Source organism: Aquarana catesbeiana, linkage group LG02 (genome assembly GCF_042186555.1).
Source record: "Aquarana catesbeiana isolate 2022-GZ linkage group LG02, ASM4218655v1, whole genome shotgun sequence".
In the NCBI taxonomy this organism is placed as follows: domain Eukaryota; kingdom Metazoa; phylum Chordata; class Amphibia; order Anura; family Ranidae; genus Aquarana; species Aquarana catesbeiana.
This window is the reverse complement of record NC_133325.1, coordinates 42,953,740-42,974,720: the sequence shown is the minus strand read 5'-3', so window position 1 is coordinate 42,974,720 and position 20,981 is coordinate 42,953,740. Positions and strand designations below refer to the sequence as shown.

General features: G+C 46.2%; 1 protein-coding gene across 1 annotated transcript in view; it reads left to right on the top strand.

Annotated features, from left to right (window-relative positions):
• The window catches only part of TENM4 (teneurin transmembrane protein 4), a gene marked incomplete in the record, with an annotated part of 1,986,086 nt that overhangs the window by 154,420 nt on the left and 1,810,685 nt on the right, over window positions 1-20,981 (top strand). Inside the window, 1 exon segment of the mRNA XM_073612821.1 lies at window positions 6,319-6,518.

Here is a 20,981-nt window from a genome sequence, read left to right as displayed (position 1 = left end):
CGTGTGTTGTATGCCCCAGGCTGCTAGGCCAGAGATTAGGGATTATTCCTGGGCACATCTGTCTGCTAAGCTGTTTGAGGGCCTATCCAGAAGTAAGAGAGCAGCGCAGGGTTGGGATTGCGGCTTGCAGTCCAACCAGAGGTGACGGTTCTGCCGGCCGGAGAACCTGTTGTGGTCGGAGGTAGAGGGGAAGCTGTCGCCACAAAGGGACCAACCACCTTATTACCAGGGACCACAGTGAGTAACTGAAGCAAGTACCGGAGCAGTATTCTCACTGAACGGGCACGGTGGAGAATGTGGGAACTCAAGCAGTGATCAAGTTAGGGGCCCAACCAGCGGGGGTGACGCTTGCAGAGCAGCCTTGTGAGTCAAGCCAGGGACCCAGCAGGGAAGCGTGGGTGACGCTTGAGGGAGATACCACCGCAAATATTGGAGGAGCTCAAGGGATTCAGAGTCAGTGAATCAGAGGGTATAGTGAGAGACTGGGGGCTCAGTGTTGAAGAACTACAAGAGGCAGTTGTAGTGAAGCTGAAGGAACTGTTACGTTTGAGTTAGGGACTGTTAAAGACTGTTGCCATAGGAGACAGTATTCCTGCATGTGCAGATGTGGCGCCTTGCTGGGGCCTTTCCCTGCATGGCTGTCCTCCTATTGAAGTCTCGGAGTCTGCCAATTGAATCCACAACTATTTAAGGGTGTCCTGGCCCAACCCTCTTACACACACACACTATATTACCAAAAGTATTGGGATGCCTACCTTTACACGCACATGAACTTTAATGGCATCCCAGTCTTAGTCTGTAGGGTTTAGTATTGAGTTGGCCCACCCTTTGCAGCTATAACAGCTTCAACTCTTCTGGGAAGGCTGTCCACAAGGTTTAGGAGTGTGTCTATGGGAATGTCTGACCATTCTTCCAGAAGTGCATTTGTGAGGTCAGGCACTGATTTTGGATGGGAAGGTCTGGCTCGCACTCCCAAAAGTAGTCTATCGTAGTAATATAGAGGGGCCCAGGACAGTTGCCCCTTTTGCCTCCTTATAAATCTGGCACTGCATAGATCACAGATTTTTTTCTAATTAAAATTTTAAAATCTGTCAGAAGACCTAATGATGATCTACTCTATATTGCTCTATTAACCACTTGCTTACCGGCACTTAAACCCCCTTCCTGCCCAGGCCAATTTTTAGCTTTCAGCGCTGTCACACTTTGAATGACAATTGCGCGGTCATGATACAATGTACCAGTATGAAATTGTTATCATTTTTTTCACACTAATAGAGCTTTCTTGGTGGTATTTAATCACTACTGGGGTTTTTATTTTTTGCTAAACAAACAAGAAAAGACTGAAAATTTTGAAAAAAAAATCTTGATTCGATTGTAGCCGTATTAGTGCAATTGTGACAGAGAAAATTTTTGCAAACAGGTAATTTTTCTCCTTCATTGATGTGCGCTGATGAGGCTGCACTGACGGGCACTGATAGGCTGCACTGATAAGGCAACACTGATGAGCACTGATAAGTGGCACTGATGGGCACTGATAGGTGGCAATGAAGGGCACTGATAGGCGGCACTGAAGGGCACTGATAGGTGGCACTGATAGGCACTGGTAGGTGACACTGATAGGCAGTACTGATAGGTGGCACTGATGATGAGGCACTGATGGGCACTGATTGGCAGCACTGGTGGGCACTTATATGTGGTACTGGTGGGCACTCCTTAGCAGTACTCAAGGGCACTGGTAGGTGGCGTTGGTGGGTACTGGTAGGTGGCACTGATGGGCTCTGATAAGGCGACACTGGTGGGCACTGATCAGGAGGCACCAATAGGCACTGGTAGGTGACACTGATAGGCAGTACTAATAGTACTGCCCTACCGGGCACTTTCACCCCCTTCCTGCCTAGGCCAATATTTAGCTTTCAGTGCTGTCACACTTTGAATGACAATTGTACGGTCATGCAACACTGTACTGAGATTTATATAATTTTTTTTCACACAAATAGAGCTTTCTTTTGGAGGTATTTAATCACCTCTGGGTTTTTTTATTTTTTGCTAAATAAATGAAAAAAAAAATGTTTTTCTTAGTTTATGTTATAAAATTTTGTAAACAGATAATTATTCTCCTTCACTGATGTGGGGTGATGTGGCTGCACTAATGGACACTAATAGGCAGCACTGAGGGGTACTGATGAGACGGGATTGATGGGCACTGATGAGACGGGATTGATGGGCACTGATGAGCGGGCAGGGGCGGACTGACCATTTGGGCACTTGGGCACTGCCCGAAGGCCCCATGCCACGAAGGGGCCCCATCAGGGTTGCCAGCCTCAATAAAACCAGGGACAGTATGTAAAAACTGCTTAGCAGTACTCAAGGGTACTGGTAGGTGGCTCTGGTGGGTACTGGTAGGTGGCACTGATGGGCACTGATGAGGTCGCACTGGTGGGCACTTATCAGGAGGCACTGATAGGCGGCACTGAAGGGCACTGATAGGCAGTACTGATAGTACTGCCCTACCGGGCATTTTCACCCCTTCCTGCCTAGGCCAATATTTAGCTTTCAGCACTGCCACACTTTGAATGACAATTGCGCGGTCATACAACACTGTACCCATATGAAATTTATATAATTTTTTCACACAAATAGAGCTTCCTTTGGTGGCGCTGGTGGGCACTGATGAGGCGGAAGTGGCTCCCCGTATGCGGGACCGACGTCCCTCTTACACAAGCCGGTAATCTGCTTTTTTTTTTCTCCTCACGCTGTAAGCGTGAGAAAAAAAAAAACAATTACTGGCTTCTGTTTACATCATGTGATCACCTGTCATTGGCTGACAGCTGATCACGTGGTAAGGGGCCGGGATCGACCCCTTACTCTGATCTGTGATTAGCCGAGTCTCATGGACTCGCTGATCACAGAGTGTGCCACCCGCGCCCCGCAGGGGGGCATGCAAGCAGCTCATGCACGGCTACAGCGCGTCCATGTACGTCCTCCCGGCAATTTAGGCCTACGCTGTAGCCGTCTTTCAGTTATATCGCGGGCGCGAGGAGGTAAACAATCCAAATGGACGCATTTTGCTATATCTTGTGAGCTGATAACTTGCTGTGCTCTTTGCCTGCATTGCACTCTTATCAGTTACATCGTTTCCAGCTATCCCTTAGGACTACAGGACACATCCCCCTATATTGTGTGGGAAAAGGAGAGTGGGTGGTGTTTCTAGTCCTGTCCTGGGGACACGAGTTAGATGGGCAGCTATGGGCTGCCACTCTAATTATAACAGAGTGATGCTACATGGACATTGTAGATAGAAATGGCGGTCAGTGAATCCCTTTTTGTTATTTTGTCAGCCGGTGCTTTATGGCCTATTGGATGCTCAGTGTTCCCAAGGCTTAGCAATGAAAATATTATAGAGAAAGGATCATAAAGCAGAGAGAGATCTTGGCAAGTCGGGAGTGTGAGCCTCACTTTATCCCCTCGGACCAGCCTAACAAGTTATCTGTATTGATTCCGTGTGCCATTCAGTGAATCAGCGACTTGTCAGATCATCAATAATCCTATAACTGTCTGTCAGGAAAAATGCTGACGCAGCTTAATATGTAAAATACACCTATTTGTTTTTTTTCCTTTGTTGAAATGAAGGGGAAAAAAATGAAAGCTGTTAAGGAAAAAAGCAAATATAGTCTAAATACAAGAGTCATGCGTGTTCTTCCTTGAATCTCGGTGTGCTTTGTGTATTTCTCCCAGATCTGTGCAGTAATCCAGTGTGAGTTTTTGGCTTCCTGTAATAAAGACCGCTCACTGCCGCTCCCTCTCCTTGTGCAGAGAAACTGGTCTTGTCTCCGCCCCCCGTTCTTTAGTTTACTGCAGGCAGCCTGTAGGTGGAGCCGCAAGGCTCCTCCCACCGCACAGCTCTCTTCACAGGCTATGTACAGCTCAGTGACGCGGCCCACTACAAGATTTTACGCAGCCAAAAGCTAGGGTCAGTGGCATATCCTCAGACTCAGTGCACAGTGACTTCTGATGGGGACCGTGATTTAAGGGGGACTCTGATAAGGGACCTGATATGCAAGAGGGACCTTGAAGTAATGGGGTGGAGGGGAAAATTCTGATGTGATTGGGGCTCTGATGTGATTGGGGACCTCTGATATTATGGGGTGCTCTGATATAATGGGGGCCTCTGATGTTATGGGGGACTTCTGATATGATGTGGGTCTCTGATGTGATCGGGGACCTCTAAAATGATGGGGGGCATCTGATATGATGAGGGGCTCTGATGTTATGGGGGAATTCTGATATGATGGGGGGCTCTGATGTGATGGGGAACCTCTAATAGTATGGGGGTCTCTGATGCGATGGGGGACCTCTAAAATGATGGTGAGCCTCTGATATGATGGGGGGCTCTCATGTTATGGGGGTCTCTGATATGATGGGGGGCTCTGATGTGATGGGGGCTCTGATGTTATGGGAGATTTCTGATATGATGGGGAACCTCTGATATGATGGGGGTCTCTGATGTGATGGGGACCTCTAAAATGATGGGGGGCATCTGATATGATGGGGGGCTCTGATGTTATGGGGGGCTTTGATATGATGGGGGGCTCTGATGTTATGGGGGGCCTCTGATATGATGGGGAACCTCTGATATGATGGTGGTCTCTGATGCGATGGAGGACCTCTAAAATGATGGGGGGCATCTGATATGATGGGGGGCTCTGATGTTATGGGGGGCTCTGATGTGATGGGGGACCTCTAAAATGATGGGGGGCTCTAAAGTTGTGGGGGCTCTGATGTTATGGGGGACCTCTGATATGATGGGGAACCTCTGATATGATGGTGGTCTCTGATGTGATGGAGGACCTCTAAAATGATGGGGGGCATCTGATATGATGGGGGGCTCTGATGTTATGGGGGGCTCTGATATGATGGGGGGCTCTGATGTGATGGGGGACCTCTAAAATGATGGGGGGCTCTGATGTTGTGGGGGCTCTGATATAATGGGGGGCTCTGATGTGATGGGGGACCTCTAAAATGATGGGGGGCTCTGATGTTATGGGGGGCTAGGATATGATGGGGGCTTTGCTCTGGGAACGTGAGACTGATGTGAATGTACAGTATGTAAAGCACTGTGCAAGGTGTCAGGGCTATATAAATATCTGTAATAAATTGATGGAAGCGAAAGCGTTGACAATAAAACCGAACTCAAAGTTTTTGTTTTTTTTTTATTGCTTGGAAGGAAAGAGAACAAAAAAAAGGAAACACAGGAAAGATAGAGATACAGCATGTTAGCGAACCTTGGGCGGCACGTAAGTGATGCATATGTCTCAAGTCAATGACAAACGAGGCCAAGATAATAGCCGGTGATTGCAAGTGTCATCCGCTAGCTGCCTGTTTTGTGATAATGAGAGCTTTGTATGAGAAATATTCCATTATCAGATGTTAATATTGCATCTTCACAGGTATTTCCACTTACACACATCTTGCAGCATACACTTGACCTCCATTAGTGCCGGGCGACGGAGAAACTTAAAAAGGAAATTTATTCTAAAATCTAATACTTATGGTAAAAAAAAAAAAAAAAAAAGTGCATTATGTTATGGCTTTATCCTCCTCCTCATATACAATTTATTAGTCATGAACCTTGTTTTATCCACTTGCCGACCGCCGCGCACACATATATACGTTGGCAGAATGGACGTACCTATACGTCCCTTTAAATTTGCTGCCTAATGGGCGTGCGCGCGCGTGCCACGTGATGTGGCCGCGGGTCCCGCGAAACCGATGTTCTCCGGCGGCCCACGTTTGCAGCGAGGAGAGGCAGGACGGGTAACCTATGTAAACAAGGCATTTCCCTGTTCTGCCTAGCAACATTATAGAGATCTACTGCTCCCTGTCATCGGGAGCAGTGATCTCTGTCATGTTGTAGTGAGCCCCCCCCCCACAGTTAAACTCTCTCCCTAGGACACACTTAACCCCTTGATCGCCCCCTAGTGTTTAACCCCTTCCCTGCCAGTGTCATTTATATAGTAATCAGTGGCTATTTGTAGCTCTGATCGATGTTTAAATGCCAATGGTCCCAAAACAGCGCCAAAAGTGTCTGATGTGTCCAACATAATGTTGCAGACCCGATAAAAATTGCAGATCGCCGTCATTACTAGTAAAAAAAATAATAATAAAAATGCTATAAATCTATCTCCTATTTTGTAGACGCTATAACTTTTGCTGTGGAAGAAATTTGTTTTTTTATATATTTTTGGGGGATATTTATTATAGCAAAAAGTAAAAAATATTGCTTTTTTTTCAAAATTGTTGCTCTTTTTTTGTTTATAGCGCAAAAAATAAAAACCGCAGAAGTGATCAAATACCACCAAAAGAAAGCTCGATTTGTGGGGAAAAAAGGACGTCAATTTTGTTTGGGTACAACGTCGCACGACCGCGCAATTGTCAGCTAAAGCAACGCAGTGCAAAATCTCAAAAAATGCTCTGGGCAGGAAGGGGGTCAATCCTTCCGGGGCTGAAGTAATTAAAGGGTATGTAAAATGTAACAATATTTTTTTCTCTTATTTGGTCCTTTTTGGTCTGTTAAATATTTAATTGAAAGCATTTTGTTATAACTGTTTGATAAATGCAAAAAAAAAAATTGTTATCAGTTACATTTGTTTTAAGACATCTGAGACTACAGAAGCCCACCCCTCTATGTTATAGAGCGGGGGTCACCAAACTCTTCAGTGCAAGGGACATATTACACATTTTACAAATATTCGCAGGCCAAAAAAAAAAAAATACCAATTTTATAAATTAGACAATAAACAGTTAATGAATGAGTGAACACTTTATAAAATAACTTAATATAACAAGCCCCCCCCCCCCACGTCACATCAAAAGCCCCCCCCTTCACATAAGAGCCCCCCCCATCACATCAGAGGTCCCCCATTACATCAGAGCCCCCTTCACATCAGATGTCCCCAATCACATCAGAGGTCCCCCATCAAATCGGAGTCCTCCCTTCACATTAAAGACCCCCCCCATCACATTTGAGGTCCCCCATCACATTAGTGTCCTCCAATGACACCAGAGGCCCCCCTATCACTTCAGAGGCTCCCCTTCACATCAAAGGCTCCCCTTCATATCATAAGTTTCCATCACATCAGAATCCCCCATCACATTAAATGTCCTCCAATCACAACAGAAGTCCCCCATCACATCAGAGACCCCACCCCCATCTCATAATTATAATTATAACAGAGTGGTGCTACGTGGATAGGTATGATGGTGGGCAGTATGCGCAGGAGAGAAGTGTGGTGGTTATGATGGGGGTGACACTTCACACAGTGATGTGAAGGGCGCAACAGTGGTAGTGTGTACAAGAGAGTGGTGTGCAGGGTACCACGGTGGGCAGTGTTTGTGGGAAAAGAGTTCAAGAGGGTATGATAGCAGATAATATGTGCAGAAGATGAATGAAGAGTATGGCAATGAGCAGTGTGTGGAAGGCATGACAGTGGGCAGTATGTTTAGGAGAGGTGTGGAGGGTATGATGGGGGGCAGTATGTGCAGAAGTGAAAAGTGGAGGGTATGATGGGGGCAGTATGTGTAGTAGAGAGGTGTAAGAGAGTATTATGGGGGGGGGGGGAGCAGTATGTAGGTTAGAGAAGTGTGGTTGATATGAAGGGGCAGCATGTGCAGGAGAGAAGTGTGAAGGGCATGATGGGGGCAGTATGTGTAGGAGACAAGTATGGAGGGTATGATAGTGGGCAGCATGTAGAGGAGAGAAGTGTGGTGGGTATGACAGTGGGCAGCATGTAGAGGAGAAAAGTGTGGTGGTGGGTATGATGGTGGGCAGTATGTGTAGAAGAGAAGTGTGGAGGGTATTATGGTGGGCAGTATGTAGATTACAGAACTGTGGTGGGTATGATGGGGGCAGCATGTATAGAAGAGAAGGGTGGTGGGTACGGTGGGGGCAGTATGTGTAGAAGAGAAGTGTGGTGGAACGTCATGCGCAGTGGGCAATATGTACAGGAGAGAAGTGTGGACGGTATGATGGGATACAGTATGTAGAGGAGAGAAGTGTGCAGGGTATGATGAGGGCAGTATGTGTAGAAGAGAAGTGTGGTGGGCATGACAGTAGGCAATATGTACAGGAAAGAAGTGTGGAGGGTATGATGGGGGCAGTATGTGTAGAAGTGAAGTGTGGAGGGTATGATGGGGGCAGTATGTGTAGAAGAGAAATGTGGAGGGTATGGTGGGGGCAGTATGTAGAGGAGAGAAACGTGGAGGGTATGATGGGGGCAGTATGTGCAGGAGAGAAGTGTGGAGGGTATGATGGGTTACAGTATGTACAGGAGGGAAGCGTGCAGGGTATGATGGGGGCAGTATGTGTAGGATAGAAGTGCGGAGGGTATGATGGGGCAGTATGTGGAGGAGAGAAATGTGATGGTCATGACAGTAGGCAATATGTACAGGAAAGAAGTGTGGAGGGTATGATGGGGGCAGTATGTGTAAAGGAGAAGTGCGGAGGGTATGATGGGGGCAGTATATGTAGAAGAGAAGTGTGGAGAGTATGATGGGGGCAGTATGTGCAGGAGTGAAGTGTGAAGGGTATGATGGGGCAGTATGTGTAGAATCGAAGTGTATAGGGTATGATGGGGGCAGTATGTGTAGGATGGAGGTGTAGAGGGTATGATGGGGGCAGTATGTGTAGGATGGAGGTGTAGAGGGTATGATGGGGGCAGTATGTGTAGCATAGAAGTGTGGAGGGTATGATGGGGCAGTATGTGGAGGAGAGAAATGTGATGGTCATGACAGTAGGCAATATGTACAGGAAAGAAGTGTGGAGGGTATGATGGGGGAAGTATGTGGAGGATAGGAATGAGGAGGGCATGATGGGGGCAGTATGTGTAGAAGAGAAGTGTGGAGGGTATGATGGGGACAGTATGTGTAGGAGAGAAGTGTGGAGGGTATGGTGGGGGCAGTATGTGTAGGAGAGAATTGTGAAGGGTATCATGGGGGCAGTATGTGCATAAGAGAAGTGTGGAGGGTATGATGGGGACAGTATGTGTAGGAGAGAAGTGTGAAGGTTATGATGGGGGCAGTATGTGTAGGAGAGAAGTGTGAAGGGTATGATGGGGGCAGTATGTGTAGGAGAGAAGTGTGGAGGGTATGATGGGGGCAGTATGTACAGGAGAGAAGTGTGAAGGGTATGATGGGGCAGTATGTGTAGGATGGAGGTGTAGAGGGTATGATGGGGGCAGTATGTGTAGGATGGAGGTGTAGAGGGTATGATGGGGGCAGTATGTGTAGCATAGAAGTGTGGAGGGTATGATGGGGCAGTATGTGGAGGAGAGAAATGTAATGGTCATGACAGTAGGCAATATGTACAGGAAAGAAGTGTGGAGGGTATGATGGGGGAAGTATGTGGAGGATAGGAGTGAGGAGGGTATGATGGGGGCAGTATGTGTAGAAGAGAAGTGTGGAGGGTATGATGGGGACAGTATGTGTAGGAGATAAGTGTGAAGGGTATGATGGGGGCAGTATGTGGAGGATAGGAGTGAGGAGGGTATGATGGGGGCAGTATGTATAGGAGAGAAATGTGAAGGGTATCATGGGGGCAGTATGTGCAGAAGAGAAGTGTGGAGGGTATGATGGGGACAGTATATGTAGGAGAGAAGTGTGAAGGGTATGATGGGGGCAGTATGTGTAGGAGAGAAGTGTGAAGGGTATGATGGGGGCAGTATGTGTAGGAGAGAAGTGTGAAGGGTATGATGGGGGCAGTATGTGTAGGATGGAGGTGTAGAGGGTATGATGGGGGCAGTATGTGTAGCATAGAAGTGTGGAGGGTATGATGGGGCAGTATGTGGAGGAGAGAAATGTAATGGTCATGACAGTAGGCAATATGTACAGGAAAGAAATGTGGAGGGTATGGTGGGGGCAGTATGTAGAGGAGAGAAACGTGGAGGGTATGATGGGGGCAGTATGTGCAGGAGAGAAGTGTGGAGGGTATGATGGGTTACAGTATGTACAGGAGGGAAGCGTGCAGGGTATGATGGGGGCAGTATGTGTAGGATAGAAGTGCGGAGGGTATGATGGGGCAGTATGTGGAGGAGAGAAATGTGATGGTCATGACAGTAGGCAATATGTACAGGAAAGAAGTGTGGAGGGTATGATGGGGGCAGTATGTGTAAAGGAGAAGTGCGGAGGGTATGATGGGGGCAGTATATGTAGAAGAGAAGTGTGGAGAGTATGATGGGGGCAGTATGTGCAGGAGTGAAGTGTGAAGGGTATGATGGGGCAGTATGTGTAGAATCGAAGTGTATAGGGTATGATGGGGGCAGTATGTGTAGGATGGAGGTGTAGAGGGTATGATGGGGGCAGTATGTGTAGGATGGAGGTGTAGAGGGTATGATGGGGGCAGCATGTGTAGCATAGAAGTGTGGAGGGTATGATGGGGCAGTATGTGGAGGAGAGAAATGTGATGGTCATGACAGTAGGCAATATGTACAGGAAAGAAGTGTAGAGGGTATGATGGGGGAAGTATGTGGAGGATAGGAGTGAGGAGGGCATGATGGGGGCAGTATGTGTAGAAGAGAAGTGTGGAGGGTATGATGGGGACAGTATGTGTAGGAGAGAAGTGTGGAGGGTATGGTGGGGGCAGTATGTGTAGGAGAGAATTGTGAAGGGTATCATGGGGGCAGTATGTGCATAAGAGAAGTGTGGAGGGTATGATGGGGACAGTATGTGTAGGAGAGAAGTGTGAAGGTTATGATTGGGGCAGTATGTGTAGGAGAGAAGTGTGAAGGGTATGATGGGGGCAGTATGTGTAGGAGAGAAGTGTGGAGGGTATGATGGGGGCAGTATGTACAGGAGAGAAGTGTGAAGGGTATGATGGGGCAGTATGTGTAGGATGGAGGTGTAGAGGGTATGATGGGGGCAGTATGTGTAGGATGGAGGTGTAGAGGGTATGATGGGGGCAGTATGTGTAGCATAGAAGTGTGGAGGGTATGATGGGGCAGTATGTGGAGGAGAGAAATGTAATGGTCATGACAGTAGGCAATATGTACAGGAAAGAAGTGTGGAGGGTATGATGGGGGAAGTATGTGGAGGATAGGAGTGAGGAGGGTATGATGGGGGCACTATGTGTAGAAGAGAAGTGTGGAGGGTATGATGGGGACAGTATGTGTAGGAGATAAGTGTGAAGGGTATGATGGGGGCAGTATGTGGAGGATAGGAGTGAGGAGGGTATGATGAGGGCAGTATGTATAGGAGAGAAATGTGAAGGGTATCATGGGGGCAGTATGTGCAGAAGAGAAGTGTGGAGGGTATGATGGGGACAGTATATGTAGGAGAGAAGTGTGAAGGGTATGATGGGGGCAGTATGTGTAGGAGAGAAGTGTGAAGGGTATGATGGGGGCAGTATGTGTAGGAGAGAAGTGTGAAGGGTATGATGGGGGCAGTATGTGTAGGAGAGAAGTGTGGAGGGTATGATGGGGGCAGTATGTGTAGGAAATAAGTGTGGAGGGTATGACAGTGGGCAGTATGTGCAGAAGAGGAGTACAGAGGGAAAAAGTAATGGAAACTGTGGGAAGATAGGTTAGGATAAGATACTACCGTCATTTGTATTATAATCTTTTTATTATAAAAGTTATATTTCTGGAGATGTCAGATGCCTATCAAGCCTCCTCTACCTCTATCAGATATAGATCGGGGAAAGCATCTTAGTAAACAAAGTCAGCAATAGCATCTCATATCATCATATGCCCACACTTTTCCTTTGATATATATTTATGGAAGAAGATAACTTGAGTTGATCCTTTTTTTTCCCCATATAAATAAATATAACTATGTAAACCAATAAGTAAGTGGTTCCCTCCAAGGAATACATTTGCTGTGCACAGTTTGCCAAATAGACAATAACACCTCTTCAGTAGTATTTAGCACATCTTCACAGTTTTTCTTTTTTGTTAGTCTCTTCAAATCATGCTTTTAAACTATATTGTTTGTAGGAAGTAATGAGCAGAGCTGAAGATCTTCATTGTGCTAAATTTATATGCGTCCCTTCAGCGCTGCCTGTCACATATTTGCACAGCTCTGCACAGTTAACACCCTTGCCTGCTGCAATCCCTTTGATATCAGCCTTTAATAGATTGAATTCGGGCATGCAAATCAGCTCTCTTATAAGTATTGCTTTGAATATTTTCCTTTGATGCACTTTTTTTTTTTAATATATATTTTTCTTTTTTTAAGGCCAAAAAAAACATTTCAGGCTCCATTTTTTTAGTAATGATAAGTTTTTAACAAATTACTTTGTTTTATGATTCCCAACTTAAAGGAAGCTCTTTTTTTCCATTTGTATAGATAATTCTGGGTGTGGATATTGTGGAGAAGGGTTTTACTGTAGATCATTTAGGGGCATATTTATTAAGTAGTGAACATGATCTTCACCAAACATTCATTGGTGGTGAATCTGTCACTGTAATACAAGGCTTTGTTCACATGGGCGTACTAAAGCATGCACCTATGCGAGGGCTGTGTTTGCCCAAACGAGGTTGTCTAGGAGTTCCGTGCATTCCCATGTAGGCAGTCCTATTTATGTCAATTGGAACGCAGAGGCAATTTTAAAGCCGGGTGGGTGCAGATGCGCATCCCCGAACTCACACTGTCTGCATTTGGGGCCGCGCACCCACATGGCTGTCAACTTGGGAGCAGCAATGTGTCCATGCAGCTGCTGTGTCCCAATTGCCATGAATGGGACTGCCGGTACGGGGATGCACGGAACAACTAGGGCAAACACAGGCCTCACACAGGTGTATGCTTTAGTATGCCCATGTGAACAAGACTTAAAACACATGCACCTGCAGTGAATATTTGGTGAATGTCAGATTAACTCAGCCTTTCCCAACCTTTTCAACCCTTGAAATAACTTTCCAGTCTCAGGGAGCCCCTGCTTAAAATGACTATATCTACAACTCATGATACATTAGTGTGATGGTCAATGGAAAGAACGCTCCTTACACTTGTTGTCATTGGGAAGAATTACCCTCTTACAGGTGGCTAAAAAGATCAATGGTGTCTGTGAGGACTTATCTGAGAGGCAGAAATTGCTGATTGTTCAAGGAATCCCTTGCAAACTCTAAAGGAATCCTAGGGTTCTAGGGAATCTTGATTGAGAAACCTTGGAGTAAATGCTTTATGTACAGTATATGCCCCTTAGTTTAGTCTTTCTCATATTTTTTTACCCCAAAGGAATCCTTAAACTAATTTTCAGATAATGGGGGACCCCTGCTAAAACCAATTTATTGGTGGTCACTGGGAAGAACACCACCCTTACAGCCAGCTAGAAAGCTAAAAAGAACGAACAAATGGGAGGTTAATCAGCCACAGCTCAAGGAAACCCTAGCAACTTCTGAAGGAACCCTAGGGTTCTTTGGAACCCTGTCTAAGAATGTCTGTCTAACTGCATCCTGTATCAGTGTCACTGCTTTGGTTGATTACCCATGACGGATGGATGTGCAGATTGCTGAGGCTACGGCTACCTATAACAGTAACAATTGACCTCTTCCTTCCCCTCCCAAATTAACCAGACGACACAGTAATTTTTTGGAGTTGAATCGCCATAGCAGCCTTTGTTTTATTCTTTCAAACAATTGAAATACAAAAATTCCATAAACAGGGAATGCATAACTACATACAATACATAACCCATTAACAAAAAACCTCAGTCTAATCTTACCCGGTCTAAAGATCTTTGAAGGCATATTTTCTTTTTACCAACCGGTAGTATCTGTCAACCATGAAAGGCCCCCAGCCGCAACTTACACCGACTCGGGGACAAGTACCACTTACTACCAGATACAACCAACTTATAAACCCCCGATGTTACCATTGTATTATTATGAGGGGAAGGGACACCCATACCTCCAGATGGGCCCAACCCCCTAATTCTCCAGTATTCTTTCCAGCACCGCCTTCAAAGACTTAATAGACCACCTGCTGCTGCAATGACAAGTAACAAAAGAGCCCACAAATTGAACAGTCAGACAAAATCTAAACCCCTAAACATCCTACCATAGAACCAACCACACCCTTATTAATCATCGACACACATCCCCAAACCCATAAATTAGGGAGGGTAGGTGGGAGACACCTTCCTTAGCCTGTGAGAAGCTCCGACTACTCTCCAACTGAACACCTCCTCCCTCCACATCCTGCAGGACACCCCCCCATCCCTTCAGTACCCAATCAAGTAAGTGAATACCCCCCTTTTCAAATAATACCCCTTACTCACTCCGCCTTACTACCCACCCCCATCATGCTGGCCCTCCTCCCAGTTTCACTTCTGCTCCGGGCCATATACTTTAACCTCTTTCCGCATATGTGCAGCAGCAAAAAGAGTGGGCTTTAACACTTATGCATTGCACATATGTACCCATGGATGGCATAGGTTTCTGTGCTGATTATTTTTTTTTATTATTATAATTATTATTATTATTAATTATTATTATTATGATATACTTGGAATCCAATTTCGCTCTGGGGCTCCTTTCTGTATATTTCTGTTTTGAGCTACTGTTGGTTGCCCATCAAGAGAAGCCGCCTCGCCAGAGCTATTGAGCTTGTTTGAAGTTTTCTTCATCTGACTACACTTCCAAGTCTAAGTGCCTCTTTGAATATGTTGTTCTGGAGTTTATCATTTTTTTATTTCTCTGCTATTGGTTCATTATTGGGCAAATTTCCCTTCACTTCCTGTCTCAGTGACGCAACAGAAATTTAGAGGATATCTTCCAAAATGGGTGGGATTTCCCTCTAATGCCGCATACACACGATCGGAAATTCTGCCAGCAAAACTCAGATGAGAGCTTTTTGTCGAAAAATGCGACCGTGTGTATGCTCCATCGGTCTTTTGCTGGCGGAATTCCAGCCAGCAAAAGATTGCGTGCATGTTCTCTATTTTTCGGTCGGGAAAAGTTCCTATCCGAAAATGTGATCGTCTGTACAAATTCCGACACGCAAAATTCCTACGCATGCTTGGAAACAATTTGACGCATGCTCGTAAGCACTGAACTTCATTTTCTCGGCTCGTCGTAGTGTTGTACGTCACCGCGTTCTTGACGGTCGAAAGTTCAGAGAACTTTTGTGTGACCGTGTGTATGCAAGGCAAGCTTGAGCGAAATTCAAAAACAAGTTTTTTTCCGACAGAAAATCCGTTCGTGTGTACGGGGCATTAGACAGTTGTCTCTGGAAGAGGTGTCCCTATTGGAAGATTTCCCTTTGCCTCTTCTTTTCGGGACAAGTGTAACATTTTGGATATCCCATCATTTTCTTTCTCGGTGGCAATGACCACCTGTACAAGTAGCAGCGTGAATCTTCCCAGTGGACCCTTAGAGAGCAAGAAAAATTGAAGGCTTAACCCTTCTTTATGCTAAAAAAAGGTTTGGCCTGGAGATTCACTTTAATTTTGAACTTCAGGATCAGCAAATGTTGTCTAAATACAAGAGTCCTGAATCTTGGTGTGCTTTGTGTATATCTTTTAGATCTGTGCAGTAATCCAGCTTGAGACTTTGACTTCCTGTAATAAAGACCGCTCACTGCTGCTCTTTCTCCTTGTGCAGGGTGATTGGTCTTGTCTCCGCCCCCTTCTTTAGTTTTCTGCAGGCAGCCTGAGGTCGGTGGAGCTGCTAGGCCCCTCCCACAGCTCTGCTTTCTGCACAGGATATGTACAGCACAGTGATGAGATGATGTCACTGCTTCTTTTACAAGGTAATATCTGACTTGCAAAGTAATTTGGGGCACACAAAATTGACTTATGTCTTCTGTGGCTAATGAAGAATGTATTGAATTGGAAGCTTTTGTTACCCTTGTCCGGGTTTAAAGATTGCTGAATGATTGCGCAATGATTGGTGCGTTTTCTGTCCATGAAAGCATTTCTCTATTAATCTATTATCTTCAGGGATTCTGGCATGTGTAGTTTGCATTCATACTTGGTGGAGAAAGTCACCGGGACTTTAGAGCAATCAATCATACGAAGCTCAGAAAACGTGGAGTTGATAACTGTTGCATTGACGTTTATTGTGGTGAGCACTGGGTTCTGTCGGTGGGTGGCCTTAAAGAACCTGTGTAGGCTTTGTCGGAGCCCTCCGTAATGGAAGGAGAAAAGGGGAATGTCACGTGGGACTTTGATCTTTATTCTTCGTGACGCTGTGGGGCCGGCGTGGAGCTGGGGCCGATTTCTTGAATAAGCAGCTGGAGCTGCTCCTGACAAATTGCACACTTAAGAGAAGCGCAACAGCAAGTGACTGACCCAGAATCCCGATATGGATAATTTATACACTTCAGCCGACCAGAGCCCCGAGCGTTAATTACATGGCAAAGACAATCACAAATGGACCTGGGATTTTTCCCAGCCTCTGTGACGATCGAAAGAGCAAGCTCACTTTTCAGAGCTTAAGAGATGTCGGACTTAGTTCCTTTTTTTCTTTCAACAGAAACTGTACTAAGGGAAAGTATGGGGGTGTCACTGTCAGGGTCTATATACACTGAGAGAGGGACAATCCAGGAGATTATAGGAGAGAGAGGACAGAAGCAAACAAAATAAATAAAATAGGGCAGGTATGACTGGGCTAGCAGGGTAGTACAGCGGTCAGTGGGTTCATGGTAGTATGCTCAGTAGTTAGGGAGGCTGAGGCATTTTTTGGTGGAGGTTATGCTAGGGAGGGGCAATGACGTTGTGGAGGTGGGGTCATGAAGTCTCAAAGGGTACTTTGAGGCAAACGGACAACGAAGACGCTTCCCACCCTCCCGCCTTGTTGGGTGGTTTTAATGGTTTGGCGGTTGGGGTCCTTGGAGGCGTCCACATTTTTGCTGTGTAATATCAGAGTAAGGACCCATCTATGGTATGGTGTCCGATGATTAATCCCTGTTAGTGGTGGTTTAATGGGAATTGGTGGAAATGGAGGTGTCAGCAGGAAATGTGGTATTGTCCTCGAGCCGTTGTTCTGCGGCTGAGGACCTTCAAGTGGTTCCACAGATACTAATTTTGTATTTGTTCGGTAGTGCCTCCAAGGATCGGCAACCTGGGGTCATTATTGTTATTGTTCTATATTTCTGTTCTAAGGAATGTTGATATGTTGTTTACGGCCCATTTTTCACTCCAAAAATGTGTCAGTCGTAGCATTTTTGTGTTGTGTTTTCAGGGTTACAAAGGGTTCAGGGCAGCCCAACACAGCTGGCCGCTTCGTGATTGTACGGTAAAGCCCGGGAAAGGCGATGGCGGGAGAGGGGTGGGACCACCTTTCGCCACCCGCAGAAGTGATCGAGTGGCTAATTAGCCACTCGGATCACGTCTGCATGTTAGGGAATCGCCGGCTGAAAACATACATACCGGAATGATGCCTGTAGGTGCAGGTATCCTTCTGGTATAACCACTGAAACCTCCCGGCGGGAGGTGGTTAAGGACACCTAGCCACACACAGCGGAACTGTGGGAAATCTTTCTTTCGATCTATTTTGGCATAAGCTATAAGAGGTAAGCTACATCTGGTGAGTCTGGATCCATTGGGGCTGGCGCACGGCGTACATGGAGTAAATTGAAGTTGAATAGCATTGCACTGTCACTTTAGGGCACTGGGATCTTCCATGAGAGGATCAATCAAATTTTTTTGCACTTCACAATGGACTTTTTTTGTTTAAATGTTTACTGTTATTTTGATGAAGTCACGGATTGAACTTTAAGAAGGAACTGATGGGTTTTACTTTCCTCCTTTGTCCCTGCAAAGTAAAAGCATAATGTGCTAGTATGCATTGCATACTAACGCATTATGTGACACTTCCCTGCAAACAAAGCCCAGGTGGCCCCAGCTGCAGGCCACTATGTTCACCCCTCTTCCTTCCGGGGCTGCGGACTCCGGCTCTGTGACTGGCCGGAGCCGCGCCACGTCACTTCCGCTCATGCACGCAGAAGCCACCAGTCACGTCACTCGCTCGTGAAGAAACGGCACGAGGATTGTTTGTTCACAGCGCATGCGCCGATGACATCATCGGTGCCAAACAAAGTAAATATCTCCTAAACAGCGCACGTTTAGGAGATATTTACAGTACAATTTCCACAGAGAGGTTTACAACCTCTTTAATTTCAAGCACTGACACTTTTTTGCACATTATTTACTTGAATAATAATTTTATTTAAACATTTTTATGACTTATTTCATTTTCTGGTTTGGATGTATCCAGCACATGCACTTTTTTATTATTTGCACTGAAGTGACGGGATGCTCTGGGGTCACTGGGTGACACCGAATGTCTTGGGGTCACTGGGTGACATAGGATGCTTTGGGGTCACTGGGCAACACAAGATGCTCGAGGATGCAGTAGGATCATGGGGTGCACAGGATTCACTGGAGTCGCTTGGGGACAAATGAAGCTCTGGGGTCACTGGGTGACACAAGGTGCTCAGGGGTCACTGGCTGACACAGGATGCGTCGGGGGGCCACTGGGTGATACAGATGCTTTGGGGTCACTGAGTGAAAAAGGATACTCTGGGATGCATTGGAATCATGGGGTGAAAAGGGCGCATTGAAGTCATTTGGCAACAGAGGATGTTCTGTGGTCACTGGGTAGCACAAAATGCTTTGGGGTCACTGAGTTATACAGGATGCCCATGGATGCACTGGGATCATGAGGCCCACAGGGGGCAATGCAGTCACTGGTCAACAGAGCATGCTCTGGGTGACTGGGTGACACATGATGCTTTGGGGTCACTGGGTGACAAAATATGCTCAGGGGTCACTAGGTGACACAGAATGCTTTGGGGTCACTGGGTGACACAGGATGCTCGGGGATGCAGTGAGATCATGGGGTGCACAGGGTTCACTGGAGTCCTTGGGGGACAAAGGATTCTCTGGTGTCACTAGATGACACAAGATACTCTGGGGTCATAGGCGTGCACAAGGGGTGTGCCTGGTGTGCCTGGGCACACCTTAATCCTGGGGTTGGCAACCTGTCAATGTTGGGCAGGTGACAGGTAAACCACAACCCTTCCTTGCCGACCCTCAGAACCTGGACAGGAGAGGTGGCGTGGGTGAAATTTAGTGGAACCAAACTGTATTTTCCTCCTGCAGCAGCTGAAAGTAGGCTTCTCCTCTCCCTTTTGTCAACATTCAGCTGCCACAGGAGGAAAATATAGGGGATTGGTACTAATATATGCCACCAATGCCACCCCTCATTTCCCTGATCCTCTTCCTTCTGTTGCCTGGGTCTCCCATGTGCTCTCTTGCTCCCCCCTTCCTCCCATTGTTTCAGGATGGAGAGCGGGGAAGAGGCAGGTAAATATGTCAAACGCATATGTGTTGGAGCTTTGTGGTGCACACCCTAATGCAATAGGCTGTGCACACCTATGTCTGGGGTCAGTGGATGATACAAGATACTCAGGGGTCACTGGGTAACACAGGATGTATTGGGGTCACTGGATAACACAGGATGCATTGAGGTCAAAGGGTGACACAGAATGCTCTGGGAACTGAGATGTATTGGGATTATGGGGTGCACAGGGCGCACCGGAGTCACTGGACAATAGAGGATGCTCTGCAGTCACTGCATAAAGCAAAATGCTTTGGGGTCAGTGAGTGATAGAGGATGATCCAGGATGCATTGGGATCATGAGGTGCACAGGGTGCACTGAAGTCACTGGTCGACAGAGCATGCTCTGGGTGGCTAGGTGACATGGGATGCTTTGGGGCGATTGGGTAAAACAGGATACTCTGGGATCTGGGATGCATTGAGGTCATGGGGTGCACTGGAGTCACTGGAGGATAGAGGATGCCCTGTGGTCACTGGGTAACACAAAATGCTTTGGGGTCACTAAGTGATAGAGGATGCTCCAAGATGCACTGGGATCATGGGGTTGACAGGGCGCACTGGAGTCACTAGTCGATAGAACATGCTCTGGGTGACTGGGTGACATAGGATGCTTTGGGGTCACTGGGTAACACAAAATGCTTTGAGGTCACTAAGTGATACAGGATGCTCCAAGATACACTGGGATTATGGGGTGCACAGGGTGCACTAGAGTCACTGGTCGACAGAGCATGCTATATGTGACATACGAGGTAGGATGCCCTGGGGGTCAATGAGTAATATAGCTTACGACAGGCACAGAAGAACAAAAAATAAGAAGCCAGGTAAGGAACAGCAGCTCAGCTTAATAGTAGCGCTGCATTGCTCAAATGCCAGGCCATATGTCGCTTTGCAATTTGTGGCTGCAACTATTAGGAGAGCTGTCTCCTGATTGGCCATTGCACCAGCACGCTGGGTGGAACCCAGAAGGACCACTTTTCTAGAGACCTGGTACTGGGTCATAATGGAGGTGAGAGTCACTGACCTGGAGCAAGAATGCAGAACAGGTTTCCCGACGTCACTCTTGCTTATTGTGGGCCAGTGTCAACTAGAGAGAGACAGTCTACAAGTAAACAGCTTCTGCTAGACAGGCTTATTAGATAATCCACAGAGTGCCATTATTGTATAAATAACAGCAAGTAGAGGATAGTTTATACAAAATTATTATATTAAAATATATAAACTTATTACAGGGAATGTGTATATAACATTATATATATATATTTTTTATCTGTTATTTAATATTATATATCTTTGCAGAGCATTGCCAAACCTCTTGTATCTTTGCAGTACTTTTTTGACTTTGTAACTTTATTTACTGTGTTTGTATCTTGTTTATTTCCATCGTCACCGCTCATCTGGCAGAGGATTATAATGAGGGAGATGTGCTGTCTGGATAAGAACATCTTTTTGAAATAAATCTGCTTTATTCTTAGATTGACTCTCACTCACGCTGGTTGCACCCCTGGGAATAAGGATTTTTGCTACCGCGTCTTTTATAGTGGTGTTCTGAGCACATCATAACAGGATTATGGAGAGAAAAAGATATATACATTATGACATTAGGGCAGCGTGAATATATATTTTTTTCTCTACAAGGAAGAAAGGAGAAGG